This window comes from Arachis ipaensis, chromosome B6, assembly GCF_059453495.1.
Source record: "Arachis ipaensis isolate K30076 ecotype BB chromosome B6, ASM5945349v1, whole genome shotgun sequence".
In the NCBI taxonomy this organism is placed as follows: Eukaryota; Viridiplantae; Streptophyta; class Magnoliopsida; order Fabales; family Fabaceae; genus Arachis; species Arachis ipaensis.
Genome location: NC_142441.1, coordinates 43,105,984 through 43,122,130, shown reverse-complemented (window position 1 = coordinate 43,122,130; position 16,147 = coordinate 43,105,984). Strand labels below are relative to the sequence as shown.

The 16,147-nt window shown below is 39.8% G+C and overlaps 1 non-coding gene across 1 annotated transcript; it reads left to right on the top strand.

Moving 5' to 3' along the window:
• Positions 1 to 15,826: 15,826 nt before the first annotated feature.
• LOC148555331 (small nucleolar RNA R71) lies at positions 15,827 to 15,934 on the top strand. Its single transcript, XR_015887628.1, has one exon. It is a non-coding gene; the product is annotated as a small nucleolar RNA R71 (small nucleolar RNA).
• Positions 15,935 to 16,147: the final 213 nt, after the last annotated feature.

Here is a 16,147-nt window from a genome sequence, read left to right as displayed (position 1 = left end):
CATGTTATCTGCACGTGAATCAACTGAATCAATAGTAAAGGAGCTTGTTTCTTCCTCAGATGGCGGTTCAGATTCGCCCTTAGACGAGACTGGTGAATCGATAACAATCACTTCACCACCCTCTGAGGCTAACCTGTGCCGAGCTCGCCTAATACGTGAAATAGATCTTTCAATTTCAGGATCAAATGCGGCTAAGCTCGGATCAGGCAACGAACGCGTCATTCAATGAAAGAAACATACAACTCATGGTAATAAAATAAAATAAAATATGCAAATAAAATAAAAATATGTACACTAATTAATAATTTAGCACACAATTGCAACTCTCCGGCAACGGCACCAAAAATTGATGCACGGCAAAAATTAGACCAATTAAGAGATTATAATATAATAGAGCAGCATTGCGAGTATAGCTCTTAACCAGCAAAAATCTGCCTCATCAATTTAGAAAGGTTGTCACAAAAGTTTAGAATAAAAAAATACTGGGAGTATGAGTCCCAGGTCGTCTCCCAACGAGTGGATGAATCAACATTGGAGGGAGTGTTGTTGGTCCAACGCTGATGCCAACGTCTTCGAAAAGCTTTTAAAAGTTGAAGTTTGGGAATTTGCATCCACGCACACACGTAGGAGATGCGTACGTGTGGATGAGCATTCTGGCCCCAAACGCGCACATGCATAGGTAGCACATACGCGTGAACTGGTAATTTGCACTATCCACGCGCACACGTATGTCACGCGTATGCGTGGACAAGAAAACGTTGGCACTCCAACGTTGAGTCAAACCTTACTCAAAACGTCCAAAGTCCAATTTCTCTGAAGGACGTTTGACTCAACATTGGCCCTCAAACGTGGACTCCAACGTGAGTATCAGAATCTGCAAATTAAGCACATCTCTTCTCAACAGCATTGGAGCCAATTGGAGTAACTTCAACCCATTTCAATTAAGGCCTAAAGCCCAATTTAGAGACTGAAGATCAATGGAAGAAAGTGTATAAATAGCTTAGAGTTCAAGTTAGCTTGAGGAGATTGATACTGAAACTCTGCCTAATTCAATTTTACTTTCTCTGCACTTTTTGTTCTTCTGCAATGTATCTTTCAATTCCATTTTCCATTTTCTATTTTGAGAGCTATGAACAACTAAACCCCTCTCATTGGGTTAGGGAGCTCTATTGCAATTCAATGGATTAATAATAGTTTTCATCTTCTTCTTCTCTCTTTTCTCTTGATTTTTGTTAGAAAGCTTTCGATCTTAATTCAATTGGATAGTTATCTTGACAAAAAAGCTATCCATAATTGGAATTCCTCTGATCCTTGAGAGAGGGATGAGGAATTCATGCTAGAATTGCTTTCTCACATTGGATTAGATTGGGGGTTGGATGGATACTGTGACATTTAATCCTACCAACACTTTGATCTATGAATTTGTGTGGTATAATCAGTGACCAAACTTAATCTCTTCCCATGAGCAATTAAATCAAGACATTGGGTAATTGTTCATACTTAGAGAGATTGGTGAGCTAAGACATTGGGATCCGATCATCTATGATTGCAAAGCAAAGTCAATGAATGCATTGATTAAGGAAGAGATGAAAATAATTTGATCTGGGGAGTTCAATATCTCCTGAAACCCAATGAATTCCCTACTCTGATCTTACCCATTCTGTTTACATTCTGCTCTTTAATTTGATGCTCAATTTCCCCATTCCCATTTAAATTTCTTGCAATTTAAGCTTCTGCACTTTAAGTACTTACAATTTAAGCTTCTGCTCTTATTATTCTGCAATTTAATTTCTGTTCATTTATATTTCTTGCACTTTAAGTTTCCCACCAATTTACATTCTGCAATCCCAATTCCAATTATGATTCAGCTCAACTAGAACAATTCTCCAATTAACATTGATCAACCAACCAATCCCTGTGGGATTCGACCTCACTCTATAATGAGTTTTTACTTGACGACAATCCGGTGCACTTGCCGGTAGGAAATTATTGAGAGACAGTTTTCAGGACATCAGGTTCCTTGATGACAAGTCATCTTATGCTAGCCTTTCAAGCATTTTCCATTAGTTTCATTAGGTTTTATGCACTTTCTTGCACCATAAGTAAGTAATTGGAGTGGATTTTCATGGTTATATTGAATCAATCAAACATCATGTATTTTGCACAAAATTATAGGTTTTATGCTAGAATTAATTAATTTTATAAATGATGCAAAGATATAGTGATTTTGGTGGAGCTTTGATTAGTTGTTTGGTTGCTTGTAGGTGAAGAAATGGTGAAAAAAGGGATTTTTGGCACACTTTTGAAGTTTGAGCACGCTTAATGTCCACGCTTTTTTGAAAATAAAGCGTGGCGCTCTTAAGCTTGGAACCAAAGACTAGCATCCAAGGCTGGTGCTCAATTAAGTGAGCGCTATGCTCACTCTAGTGAGCATTTGCGTGCTCTTCCGCAAGGGTAGCAAGGCCAACAAAGGCTGGTGCTCAATCAAGTGAGTGTTACGCTCACTCTAGTGAGCATTGTCGTGCATCAAACCAAAGAGGGGCAAAGAGCGCTCAAATAGCGCTCAAATAAGTGAGCACTATGCTCAAAAGAAGCAAGCATTGTCGTGCCTCTTAACCAAGGAAATAAGGGAGCGCATCATACAAAAAGGGGATCACCAAGGCTCGAAGGGGAAAACGCACTCAACACAAGATATAGCGCTCAAATATTGAGCACCACACTCACTTAGTGAGTGCTACACTAAAAGCATGCTAGGCCAAGAGAAAGTGAGCGCTATGCTCACACAACCAAGCGGAGCACTACCCTGGGAGCAAACCCATGCACCCCACCTCACTTGAACCAAGCCATTCCTGGTCCATCCATTCAAGGCCAAACTAGAAAAGTCCACTCTAAGCTTTGAAGACCAAAATAGAAAGTGTAAAAATAGGACTAAGTTTGATTTGTAAAAAAACCTTTGGCTCATATTTTTAGTTTTACCTTTAGCTCACTTTTAATTTTCCATTGTTTTGAATTTGGGGTTTGGGAATTTGGATCTAGTTTTCTTTCTGCATTTTCTTTCTTCTGTAACTTTTAATTTCTGTTCTTGGAATTGGAATTGAGATTCAAGAGCTCCATTGATTCTAAACCTGAGAATCATCTTTTACCTCTCTTCTCAATTGTTCTAAGGATTGGATCTGAATTTAGTTTTCAATTTTCAATTTCTTTCATCTGCAACTTCTACTTTTCTGTTTTGGATTTTTGGATTGAGACTAAGGAATTCTATTGAATTTGGATCTGAGTTTCTTTTGCTGTTTTAAATTTCATTTTCTTATGCAATTTAACTTCTGCTTGATCAAGAGAGTAATTGAGATTTAGATATGGTTTCTAATCTCAGTGTTCTTCTTCGATCTTCAATTTTTCTTTAGGATTTCATAATTTACTCAAGTTTCCTTGCTGTTTTATTTCTTGAAGCTATTTTCCATTTCTGCTCTTGCTACTAAGATCTGGATCTGAAATCTTGCATCTCAGAGCTTTCTGATTTACTTTACTTTGCAATTTCTTTTTCAATTCCAAGTCCCATCACCCAAATCCTTTTACTTCTCAAGCAATTTACATTTACCCGCAATTTAGATTCAGTAAATTTACATTTCTTGCACTCTAAGTTTCAACTATTTACTTTTCTTGCAATTTAAGTTTCAGTTTATTTACTCTCTTGCACTCTAAGTTTCATGCAATTTAATCTTTCTGCACCTTTAGATTCAGTCAATTTACCTTATGCACTCTATTCTTCTACTCAATTTACATTCTGTACTTCTATTTACTTGCAATTTAGCTTCTGTCAATCAAAATCACTCAATTCATCAACTGTTCGCTTAACTAAATTCATCACCTAAATAAAATTGCTCAATCCATCAATCCCTGTGGGATCGACCTCACTCTTGTGAGTTATTACTACTTGATGCGATCCGGTACACTTGCCGGTGAGTTTTGTGTGGGAATCTGATTTCCACCATCGAGTTTTTGGCGCCGTTGCTGGGGATTGATTTAGATTGACAATGATTAAGTAAGGTGATAATCTAGATTAAGCATTTTCTTTTTCTTTTTACTAAGCATACTAACTGTTTGAATTTTTGCTTAAGCTAACACTAACTTCACTCTAGCAATAGAGTGTTTAATTCTGGTTTTTCTGTGTGTTTTTCTTGCTGTTGTATGACAGAGGCAAAGAGAGAGATCCCTACCTTCTGTGATCAAGACGAGAGGACTCTCCGAAGATTAAGAAGAGATGCAGAAGGAAAAGGTGTTGTTGGAGAGGAAGGATCAGAGGAAGAGAATCAAGAGATAGAAGAGAATCCAACAAATCCACCAGTGGGAGTTGCTAACAACAACGGTCAGCCCCAAAGGAGAGTCTTGGCTTCTTACACGTTTGCTAATCCAAGGCATTGTGGGAGTAGCATCCTTACTCCAAATGTCAATGCAAACAACTTTGAATTGAAGCCTCAACTCATCACTCTCGTACAGAACAATTGTTCCTATGGAGGAGGTCCTCTTGAAGATCCAAACCAGCACTTATCCACTTTTCTGAGGATTTGTGACACTGTTAAAACTAATGGTGTGCATCCAGACATTTACAAGTTGCTGCTGTTTCTATTTTCCTTGAGAGACAAAGCTGCTCAGTGGTTGGAAGCATTTCCCAGAGAAAGCATCAACAACTGGGAGGATTTGGTAGGCAAGTTTTTGGCTAAATTCTACCCACCTCAGAGGATCATTAGATTGAAGACAGAGGTGCAGACCTTCACTCAATTGGATGCAAAATCACTCTATGAAGCTTGGGAGAGGTATAAAGCATTGATTAGGAAGTTTTCCCCTGAAATGTTTAATGAATGGGACAAGTTTCAGAATTTCTATGAAGGATTGACACTGAGAGCTCAAGAAACTTTGGATTATTCAGCAGGAAGATCACTACAACTTATGAAGACAGCTGAAGAAGCCCAAAACCTCATAGACACAGTGGCGAACAATCAATACTTCTATGTTCATCAAAGACAATGCCAACCAGCTCAAAGGAAAGGAGTATTAGAGTTGGAAGGTGTGGACACCATTTTGGCACAAAAAAAGGTAATACATCAGCAAATCCAGCAACAAATGGAAATGATGGCAAAGAGAATTGATAGTTTGCAAGTTGCAGCAGTAAATACCACAAATCAACCACCAGCTGGGTGGGGGCAGAATGAAGAGAGCTATGAAGAACAGCAGCAGGAACAAGTTCAGTATGTGCACAACCAAGGATCTGACCAAAATGACTTTCATGGAGATACCTACAACCCCTCCTGGAGGAACCACCCAAACCTGAGATGGGAAGACAATCAGAATCAAAACCAGCAGTCTTGGCAGAAGAACTCAAACCAGAACAATTTAAGAAACACAAACAACCACAACCAGCAGAATACTAACCAAAATCCATACAAAAAACCCTAAAACAACTACCCAAATTCCAGCTATTTTCCACCCAATAACCTAACCACTAACCAAAATAACTATCATCCACCCTCAACATCCCACAACCAGCCACAAATACCACAAGAAGCTCAAAGGATTTCCAACTTGGAGATACTAATGGAAAAGATGATGAAGCATCAGGAGATGACCAGCAAGAATCATGAAGCTTCAATGAGAAACTTAGAAAGGCAGATTGGACAACTATCCAGGTAAGCAGTAAGTGAAAGACCAACCAGCTCACTCCCAAGTGATACCATTCCAAATCCCAAAGAAGAATACAAAGCAATCCAATTGAGGAGTGGAAGGACCTTGGTGAATAACAAAGAAACCAGCAAGAGGCCAGCTGAGAATGATGAGGCCAGCTGAGAATGATGAGGCCAGCACCAAGGATGAAGCTATACTCAACAAGAAGGACCAAGAGGAGCTTAAAGAGAAAGATGAGCAGCTACAAGCTTCAAGGAAAGGGAAACAAGTAATTAAGGAATCATCGCAAAAACAGAGGCAGGTGGTGAAGGCTTTCACACCTCCTCTGCCATATCCTCAAAGGTTCAACAAGGAGATCAAGGATCAACACTTTCCCAGGTTTCTTGAAGTCTTCAAGAAGGTGGAAATCAATATCCCACTTGCTGAAGCATTAGAGCAGATGCCTCTATATGCAAAGTTCTTAAAAGAGCTCATTAACAAAAAGAAAAGATGGCATGAGAAGGAAACCATCATCCTAACACAAGAGTGCAGTGCTGTAATTCAAAGAGGTCTCCCACCAAAACTCAAAGACCCTGGGAGCTTCTTCTTGCCTTGTACCATTGGTAATATAACCATTGATAAGGCACTGTGTAATTTAGGAGCCAGCATCAATCTAATGCCCTATTCTATGATGAGAAGACTATGTATAGAGGAAGTAAAGCCTATACAGATGCCGTTGGATCTTGTGGATAAGTCACTAGTACTTTCCAAAGGAGTGATTGAAAATCTCCTGATCCGAGTAGGGAAATTCATATTCCCAGCAGATTTTGTGATCCTGGACCTAGGAGAAGAAGGGAGTGATACGCAGAAAACTTGTCTCGTAACAAATTTCCTTCGGCAAGTGTACCGAATTCATCGTCAAGTAAAAACTCACAATAGAGTGAGGTCGAATCCCACAGAGATTGATTGATCAAGAAACTTTAATTAGAGGAATGTTCTAGTTGAGCAAACCAGAATTTGAGTTGAGAATTGAAGAAAATTAAATGGCGGGAAAGTAAATAGCGGAAACAGTAAATGCTAGAAATAAAGAGCTGAATGTAAATGGCAGAAAGTAAATTGCAGAATCTTAAATGGGAATGGGGTAATTGCTCATAAAAGTAAATGGCAGAAATTAAAGAGAATGGGTAAGATCAGAAATGGGGAGTTCATTGGGCTCAGAAGATGTTGCATTCTCCGGATCAAGTTCATTTTCATCTCTTCCTCAATCAATGCATTCATTGATCTCCTTGGCAATCTTAAGTGATCGAATTACAATTCCTTGTAATTCAATCTCTCAAATATTGATCAATAGCCAATTCCTTGGTCAATTGCTCATGAGAAGAGATGAAGTATGGTCACTGATTATACCACATGCATTTCCCAAATCAAGTGTTGGAAGGATTATAGTCACATATCCATCCAAACCCAATTTGGTCCAGCATGAGAAAGCAATTCTAGCATGATCCCTTCATTCCTCTTTCAAGGTTCAGACGAGATCCAAGTATGAATAGCTTCTTTTCCAAGATAACTACCCAATTGGATGAAGATCGAAAGCTTTCTAGTAAAATCAAGAGAAAAGATAGAAGAAGGAGAATGAAAACTAAAATTGATCCATCAAATTACAACAGAGCTCCCTAACCCAATGAAAGGGGTTTAGTTGTTCATAGCTCTGGAAAATGAAAACAAAGATGGAGAAAACATCATGAAAGTAAAACTAGAAGTGCAGAGAAAGTAAAATACAAAGAGTAGTTCTATGCCACAAGGCTCCCTAAAATTTCCAGCCCTCTCTCTAATTCAAAGCTACCCCTATATATACTACTCTTATGATCTTCTAGTTGGCTCTTCAAGTCTTGGATATGGGCCTTTGGATCCTGAGTTTGAAGCAGTTATCTTCTTCATTGGGCTTAGCTTTGCTTGCAGAGAGAAAGTGTGAAGTAGGCAGGGACTTTTAGCTCAGGACGTTAGTGGTGTTAACGTTACATGAAAGTGTGGGTTCGAGAACGTTAGTGACAATTACCTTTTTCACTAACGTTGCTCACCCAAGTATGAGTCACGTTAACCTCAACGTTAGTGGCACAAACGTTACCACTAACGTTTCCTCTTGGTCTTTCGCACACGTTATTGGGACTTACCTTTCCCAATAACGTTGATAAGCCTTTCCTTTCCCTACGTTAGAGTCCACGTTAACTTAGTTAACATGGCTCTTAACGTAAGCTTGCCAATCCTTCGAGAACGTTAGTGACACTTATCTTTGTCACTAACGTTCCAATGTGCCCCTCTTTCTCACGTTAGAGTCCACGTTAACTAAGTTAACGTGGCTTCTAACGTAGTCATGCTAGCCATCTCCAACATTAGTGACAAAGGTGAGTGTCACTAACATTGGCTCATCATCTCTTCATCCACGTTAGCTTCCACGTTAATTAAGTTAACGTGGGAGTTAACGTTGCACATGGTGGCTCTTGGTAGTTCACCCCAACGTTAGTGACAAAGGTAAGTGTCACTAACGTTGGCGACCCATTGCTCTCTCCACGTTAGCCTCCTCGTTAACTAAGTTAACGTGGTAGTTAACGTGGCTTATGGAAGCTTGGCCAACGTTAGTGACAAAGGTGAATGTCACTAACGTTGGCTTCCCTTTTTGCTTCTTAACGTTAGAAGCCACGTTAACTAAGTTAACGTGGCAACTAACGTGGCCAATTATGAGCTTGGTCCAACGTTAGTGACAAAGGGGAGTGTCACTAACGTTGGCCTTATTGTCTTCTTCCACGTTAGAGTTCACGTTAACTAAGTTAACGTGACTCTTAACGTTGGCTATGATGGCTTCAAGGGCGTTATTGGCGATTACTTTTCTCATTAACTTTGCAAGTTAGCTCCTATTCCACATTAGAGGTCACGTTAGTTAGATTAACGTGGCTGCTAACGTGGTTCTTCCTTGCTTCTTTTGTCCTAAAATCAAGCAATAAAGTGCATCAAAGTTCTAATCCAAGTCATGGGAAATGCAACATCCAATTTGTCATTAAATTCATGCAAAATCCTCATGAAATCATGTAAAGTGCACAATGTATGCTTGAATTAAGATGTAAGTGAACATCTACCCAAAACTAGCTTATTTTCTAGGAAAATGCATAAAACTACCCTAAAAACAGTAAAAAAAAGGTCAGTGAAACTGGCCTAAATGCCCTGGAATCACAACACCAAACTTAAAGCTTTCTTGTCCCTAAGCAAGTACTGGAACAAGAGAATGATGAATGGAATGCCAAGAGAAATGAGTCATTCTTGTGGAAGTCATGTTTCTGGTTTTATGGTGGTTTCATGCCTAGCAACTTAGGTTCATTCCTTCACTGGCTTTCAGACCTTTATCATGTCCTAGAATACTCACTTGTGATTGCATCCCATGAGACTTTTATTCATTGATCCTTTTGTTGTCATTTCAGGGCTTATTTGTGTTCTTAGGCTAAGTGCTTTGTAAGGGGGCAACTCTTTAAAATAAGCTTTCAGCCAACACTCCCGAACCAGTTGGTTCAAGGTGCTAGGTGTTGAAGCACCCCTAAGGACTTACTTCCTCAAGTCTCTCCCCCATACATACACACCACAGGCACATGGTTTGTTTATTTTCTTTCCTTGAGGTCTTGGTGTCCAGTACCTCTTTGGGCTACTAAATGTTCTGTAGCAAAGATTGCTCTTGATTGTGGACTTTCAGCTGATAATCCCGAGTTAGTTAACCCAAGTTACCAGGTGATAAAGCACCCCTAAGAGCTTATTAATCCAAGCAGATCCTTGGTACAGGAACACCACAGACACATCCCTCAAGGCTCAAACCCTTGGTGCCTAGCCTCTTTTCTTGCTATTTTTTTTGTTCTTCAACTTTGATTGTTCTTTCCCTTTTTCTTCTTAGGATTTTATTATTTAGCTAGTCTCATGGGTATGTTCAAAGCATAGTATTTATGACAGATAGTTGTCTTCCCACCTTGTGGTTGAACCAACTTAGCTAACTTATGACCATACCACAAACTCAGGAACTTACTCCATAGTATGAACTCCACTCTGGTCTTTTAATAAACACTCATTCTCTTTTTATTTGATTCAAAAGGACAAGCATACAAGTAAGCAAGGTAAAGATGCAGTGATATAAAGACTAGCAAGCATAGACCTATTCAACAAAAAAGTTTAAAAGACAGAATTGAAAAAGGCTCCAACTATCATGGAAGCATGTTCTATTTCATACAAGATCTTCCTTATTTAAAGCATAGAAAAAGATGGACCAAAGAAGGAACTCCACCACCTTTTACTCATGTGGATGCCCATGCTCCCCTTCTTGCCTGTCCTCTTTGTGTCCCTCTTGAGTGCTCGTAGTCCCACTCCCTTTGCTCTTTCTAATCAACTTCTTCCAGAAACCACCATCTTCCATCTTCTTCTTTAGTGTTTCCTTCTGCTGTTTCACTTTCCTTTCTTCTTGTTCTACAAAATCTTTTTGAACCTCATCATATGTAGGGATAGCATAGTGTAGATGATGCATATGACTAGATGGTACACAGAATCGTGATTACACTTTAATTATGTAAAGTTCATTGCTCTTTCTTTCCCTGAAAATGGTGTCAAAAACATGATGCCAAAACCATGGTTCACAACTCCGTGTAACTGACCAGCAAGTGCACTGGGTCGTCCAAGTAATACCTTACGTGAGTAAGGGTCGAATCCCACGGAGATTGTCGGTATGAAGCAAGCTATGGTCACCTTGCAAATCTCAGTTAGGCAGATATAAATTGATAATGGTGTTTTCGAATAATAATTAATAAAATATGGATAGAAATACTTATGTAATTCATTGGTGAGAATTTCAGATAAGCGAATGGAGATACTTTCGTTCCTCTGAACCTCTGCTTTCCTGCTATCTTCATCCAATCAGTCTTACTCCTTTCCATGGCTGGCTTTATGTGATACATCACCACTGTCAATGGCTACTTTAGGTCATCTCTCGGGAAAATGATCTAATGCCCTGTCACGGCATGGCTAATCGTCTGGAGGCATCACCCTTGCCAATGGCTTCATCTTATCCTCTCAGTGAAAATGGTCAACGCACCCTGTCACGGCACGGCTATTCATCTGTCGGTTCTCGATCATGCTGGAATAGGATTTACTATCCTTTTGCGTCTGTCACTAACGCCCTACAATCGCGAGTTTGGAGCTCGTCACAGTCATTCATTCATTGAATCCTACTCGGAATACCACAGAAAAGGTTTAGACTTTCCGGATTCTCTTGAATGCCGCCATCATTCTAGCTTACGCCACGAAGATTCTGATTAAGAGATCTAAGAGATACTCATTCAGTCGAAGGTAGAACGGAAGTGGTTGTCAGGCACGCGTTCATAGGGAATGCTAATGATTGTCACGTTCATCACATTCAGATTGAAGTACGAATGAATATCTTAGAAGCGAAATAAGATGAATTGAATAGAAAACAGTAGTACTTTGCATTAATCTTTGAGGAACAGCAAAGCTCCACACCTTAATCTATGGAGTGTAGAAACTCTACCGTTTGAAAATACATAAGTGAAAGGTCCAGGAATGGCTGAATGGCCAGCCCCTCTGATCTAAGAACCAGGCGTCCAAAGATGGTCAAAAAGACTAGTAAAATGTCCTATTTATAATAAACTAGCTACTAGGGTTTACATGAGTAAGTAATTGATGCATAAATCCACTTCCGGGGCCCACTTGGTGTGTGCTTGGGCTGAGCTTGAGTGTTGCACGTGTAAAGGTCCTTCTTGGAGTTGAACGCCAGCTTTTGTGCCAGTTTGGGCGTTCAACTCTGGTTTTGGCTCCTTTTCTGGCGCTGGACGCCAGATTTGGGCAGAAAGCTGGCGTTGAACGCCAGTTTACGTCATCTATTCTTGGCCAAAGTATGGACTATTATATATTTCTGGAAAGCTCTGGATGTCTACTTGCCAACGCAATTAGAAGCGCGCCATTTCGAGTTCTGTAGCTCCAGAAAATCTACTTTGAGTACAGGGAGGTCAGAATCCAACAGCATCAGCAGTCCTTCTTCAACCTCTGAATCTGATTTTTGCTCAAGTCCCTCAATTTCAGCCAGAAAATACCTGAAATCACAGAAAAACACACAAACTCATAGTAAAGTCCAGAAATGTGAATTTAACATAAAAACTAGTGAAAACATCCCTAAAAGTAACTAGATCCTACTAAAAACATACTAAAAACAATGTCAAAAAGCGTATAAATTATCCGCTCATCACAACACCAAACTTAAATTGTTGCTTGTCCCCAAGCAACTGAAAATCAAATAGGATAAAAAGAAGAGAATATACTATAAATTCTAAACTATCAATGAAACATAGCTTCAATCATATGAGCGGGACTTATAGCTTTTTGCCTCTTGAATAGTTTTGGCATCTCACTTTATCCATTGAGGTTTAGAATGATTGGCATCTATAGGAACTTCAGATTTCGAATAGTGTTATTGACTCTCCTAGTTCAGTATGATGATTCTTGAACACAGCTTCTTTATGAGTCTTGGCCATGGCCCTAAGCACTTTGTTTTCCAGTATTACCACCGGATACATAAATGCCACAGACACATAATTGGGTGAACCTTTTCAGATTGTGACTCAGCTTTGCTAAAGTCCCCAATTAGAGGTGTCCAGGGTTCTTAAGCACACTCTTCTTTTGCTTTGGACCTTGACTTTAACCGCTCAGTCTCAAATTTTCACTTGACACCTACACGCCACAAGCACATGGTTAGGGACAGCTTGGTTTAGCCGCTTAGACCAGGATTTTATTCCTTTAGGCCCTCCTATCCACTGATACTCAAAGCCTTGGGATCCTTTTTATTTACCCTTGCCTTTTGGTTTTAAGAGCTTTTGGCTTTTTCTGTTTGCTTTTTCTTTCTATATTTTTTTTCTTTTTTTTTTCGCCTATTTTTTTTCTTTTTTTTTTTCTGCAAGCTTTGTTCTTTGCTGCTTTTTCTTGCTTCAAGAATCATTTTTATGATTTTTCAGATTATCAAATAACATGTTTCCTAGTCATCATTCTTTCAAGAGCCAACATATTTAACATTCTTAAACAACAACTTCAAAAGACATATGCACTGTTCAAGCATACATTCAGAAAACAAGAAGCATTGTCACCACATCATTATAATTAAACTAAGTTCAAGGATAAATTCAAAACTCATGTACTTCTTGTTCTTTTGAATTAAAACATTTTTCATTTAAGAGAGGTGATGGATTCATAGGACATTCATAACTTTAAGACATAGTTACTAACTACTAATGATCATGTAATGAAGACACAAACATAGATAAGCACATAACATAGAAAACGAAAAACAGAGAAAGTAAGAATAAGGAATGAATCCACCTTAGTGATGGTGGCGTTTCCTCCTTGAGGAACCAATGATGTCTTTGAGCTCTTCTATGTCTCTTCCTTGTCTTTGTTGCTCCTCCCTCATTGCTTTTTGATCTTCTCTTATTTCATGAAGCATGATGGAGTGCTCTTGATGTTCCACCCTTAGTTGCTTCCAATAATTGTGTGGAAGAAAATGTATCCCCTGAGGTATCTCAGGGATCTTTTGATTTGCAGTCAAATGTTCTACCACTGAGCTATAGACCCTTGATGGAAGCTTTTGTCTTCCCTTTCCTCTTTCTAGAGGTTTCTCTAGCCTTAGGTGCCATCAATGGTTATGGAAAAAACAAAAAAGCTATGCTTTTACCACACCAAACTTAGAATGTTGCTCGCCCTCGAGCAAAAGAAGAAAGAATATAAGAAGAAGAAGAAGATATGGAGGAGATGGATGGAGGTGTGTATTCGGCCATATGGGTGGGATTGGGTGGGAGAGAGAGATGTTGAATTTTGAAGATAGTGGGTGCATGGATGTGAGTGGTAGATGGAAAACAGAAGGGATGATCATGAATGGAAAGAGAGATGATGAGGTAGGTGGGGATCCTGTGGGGTCCATAGATCCTGAGATGATCTTGTGGGGTCCACAGATCCTGAGGTGTCAAGGCATTTACATCCCTGCACCAATTTAGGCATGTAAAATGCCCTTGCACATAACTCTAGGCGTTCAGCGCCAGGTTGGTGCCCATTTTGGGCATTCAACGCCCATTTACTAGCCATTTCTGGCGTTGAACGCCAGAACCATGCCTGTTCTGGCGTTCAGCGCCCAGAAGCTGCCCATTTTGGGCGTTCAGCGCCAGAACCATGCTCTGTTCTGGCGCTGAACGCCAGACAGATGCTCCTCCAGGGTGTGATTTTTCTGCTGTTTTTGATTCCGTTTTTAATTTTTATATTTATTTTGTGACTCCACACGATCATGAACCTATAAAGACATATAACTAAGAAAAATATAGTTAGATAAATAAAAATTGGGTTGCCTCCCAACAAGCGCTTCTTTAATGTCAATAGCTTGACAGTGGGCTCTCATGGGGCCTCACAGATGTTCAGAGCATTGTTGAAACTCTCCAACACCAAACTTAGAGTTTGGATATGGGAGTTCAACACCAAACTTGGAGTTTGGTTGTGGCCTCCCAACACCAAACTTAGAGTTTGACTGTGGGGGCTTGGGTTGACTCTGTTTTGAGAGAAGCTTTTCATGCTTCCTCTCCATGGATGCAGAGAGAGATCCTTGAGTTGTAAACACAAGGTTATCCTTATTTAATTGAAGGATCAATTCTCCTCTGTCCACATCAATCAAAGCTCTTGCTGTGGCTAGGAAAGGTCTTCCTAGGATGATGGATTCATCCTCTTCCTTTCCAGTATCCAGGACTATGAAATCAGCAGGGATGTAAAGGTCTTCAACCTTTACTAACACATCCTCTACTTGTCCATAAGCCTGTTTTCTTGAATTATCTGCCATCTCTAATGAGATTCTAGCAGCTTGCACCTCATAGATTCCCAGTTTCTCCATTACAGAGAGTGGCATGAGGTTTATCCCTGATCCAAGGTCATACAGAGCCTTCTCAAAGGTCATGGTGCCTATGGTACAAGGTACTATGAACTTTCCAGGATCCTGTCTCTTCTGAGGCAATGTCAGTTGATCCAGATCACTTAGTCCATTGATGAACAAGGGAGGTTCATCTTCCCAAGTTTCAATACCAAATAATTTGGCATTTAGCTTCATGATTGCACCAAGAAACTTGGCAGTTTGGTCTTCAGTAACATCCTCATTCTCTTCAGAAGAGGAATACTCATCAGAGCTCATGAAGGGCATAAGGAGGTTCAATGGAATCTCTATGGTCTCTAGATGAGCCTCAGAGTCCTTTGGTTCCTCAGAGGGAAGCTCCTTATTGATCACTAAACGTCCCAGGAGGTCTTCCTCCTTGGGATTCACGTCCTCCTCTTCCTCTTTGGGTTCGGCCATGGTGCTTATGTCAATGGCCTTGCACTCTCCTTTTGGATTCTCTTTTGTATTGCTTTGGAGAGTACTAGGAGGGATTTCAGTGATCCTTTTACTCAGCTGGCCCACTTGTGCTTCCAAATTTCTAATGGAAGACCTTATTTCATTCATGAAACTTACAGTGGCCTTGGACAGATCAGAGACTAAGTTTGCCAAATTAGAAGTATGTTGTTCAGAGTTCTCTGTCTGTTGCTGAGTGGATGATGGAAAAGGTTTATTATTGTTAAACCTGTTTCTTCCACCATTATTAAAGCCTTGTTGAGGCTTTTGATCCTTCCAAGAGAAATTTGGATGATTTCTCCATGATGAGTTATAGGTGTTTCAATAAGGTTCACCTAAGTAATTTACCTCTGCTATTGCAGGGTTTTCAGGATCATAAGCTTCTTCTTTAGAAGATGCCTCTTGAGTACTGTTGGATGCAGCGTGCATTCCATGCAGACTCTGAGAGATCATATTGACTTGCTGAGTCAATATTTTATTCTGAGCCAATATGGCATTCAGAGTATCAACTTCAAGAACTCCCTTCTTCATAGGTGTCCCATTGCTCACAGGATTCCTTTCAGAAGTGTACATGAACTGGTTATTAGCAACCATGTCAATGAGTTCTTGAGCTTCTGCAGGCGTTTTCTTTAGGTGAATGGATCCACCTGCAGAAGTGTCCAGTGACATCTTTGATAGCTCAGATAAACCATCATAGAATATATCCAGGATGGTCCATTCTGAAAGCATGTCAGAAGGACACTTTTTGGTCAACTGTTTGTATCTTTCCCAAGCTTCATAGAGGGATTCACCTTCTTTCTGTCTTAAGGTTTGAACATCAGCTCTAAGCTTGCTCAGCTTTTGAGGAGGAAAGTACTTGGCTAAGAAAGCCGTGACCAGCTTATCCCAAGAGTTCAGGCTATCTTTGGGTTGAGAATCCAACCATATTCTAGCTCTGTCTCTTACAGCAAAAGGGAAAAGCATGAGCCTGTAGACTTCAGGATCTACTCCATTAGTCTTAACAGTATCACATATCTGCAAAAATTCAGTTAAGAACTGAAAAGG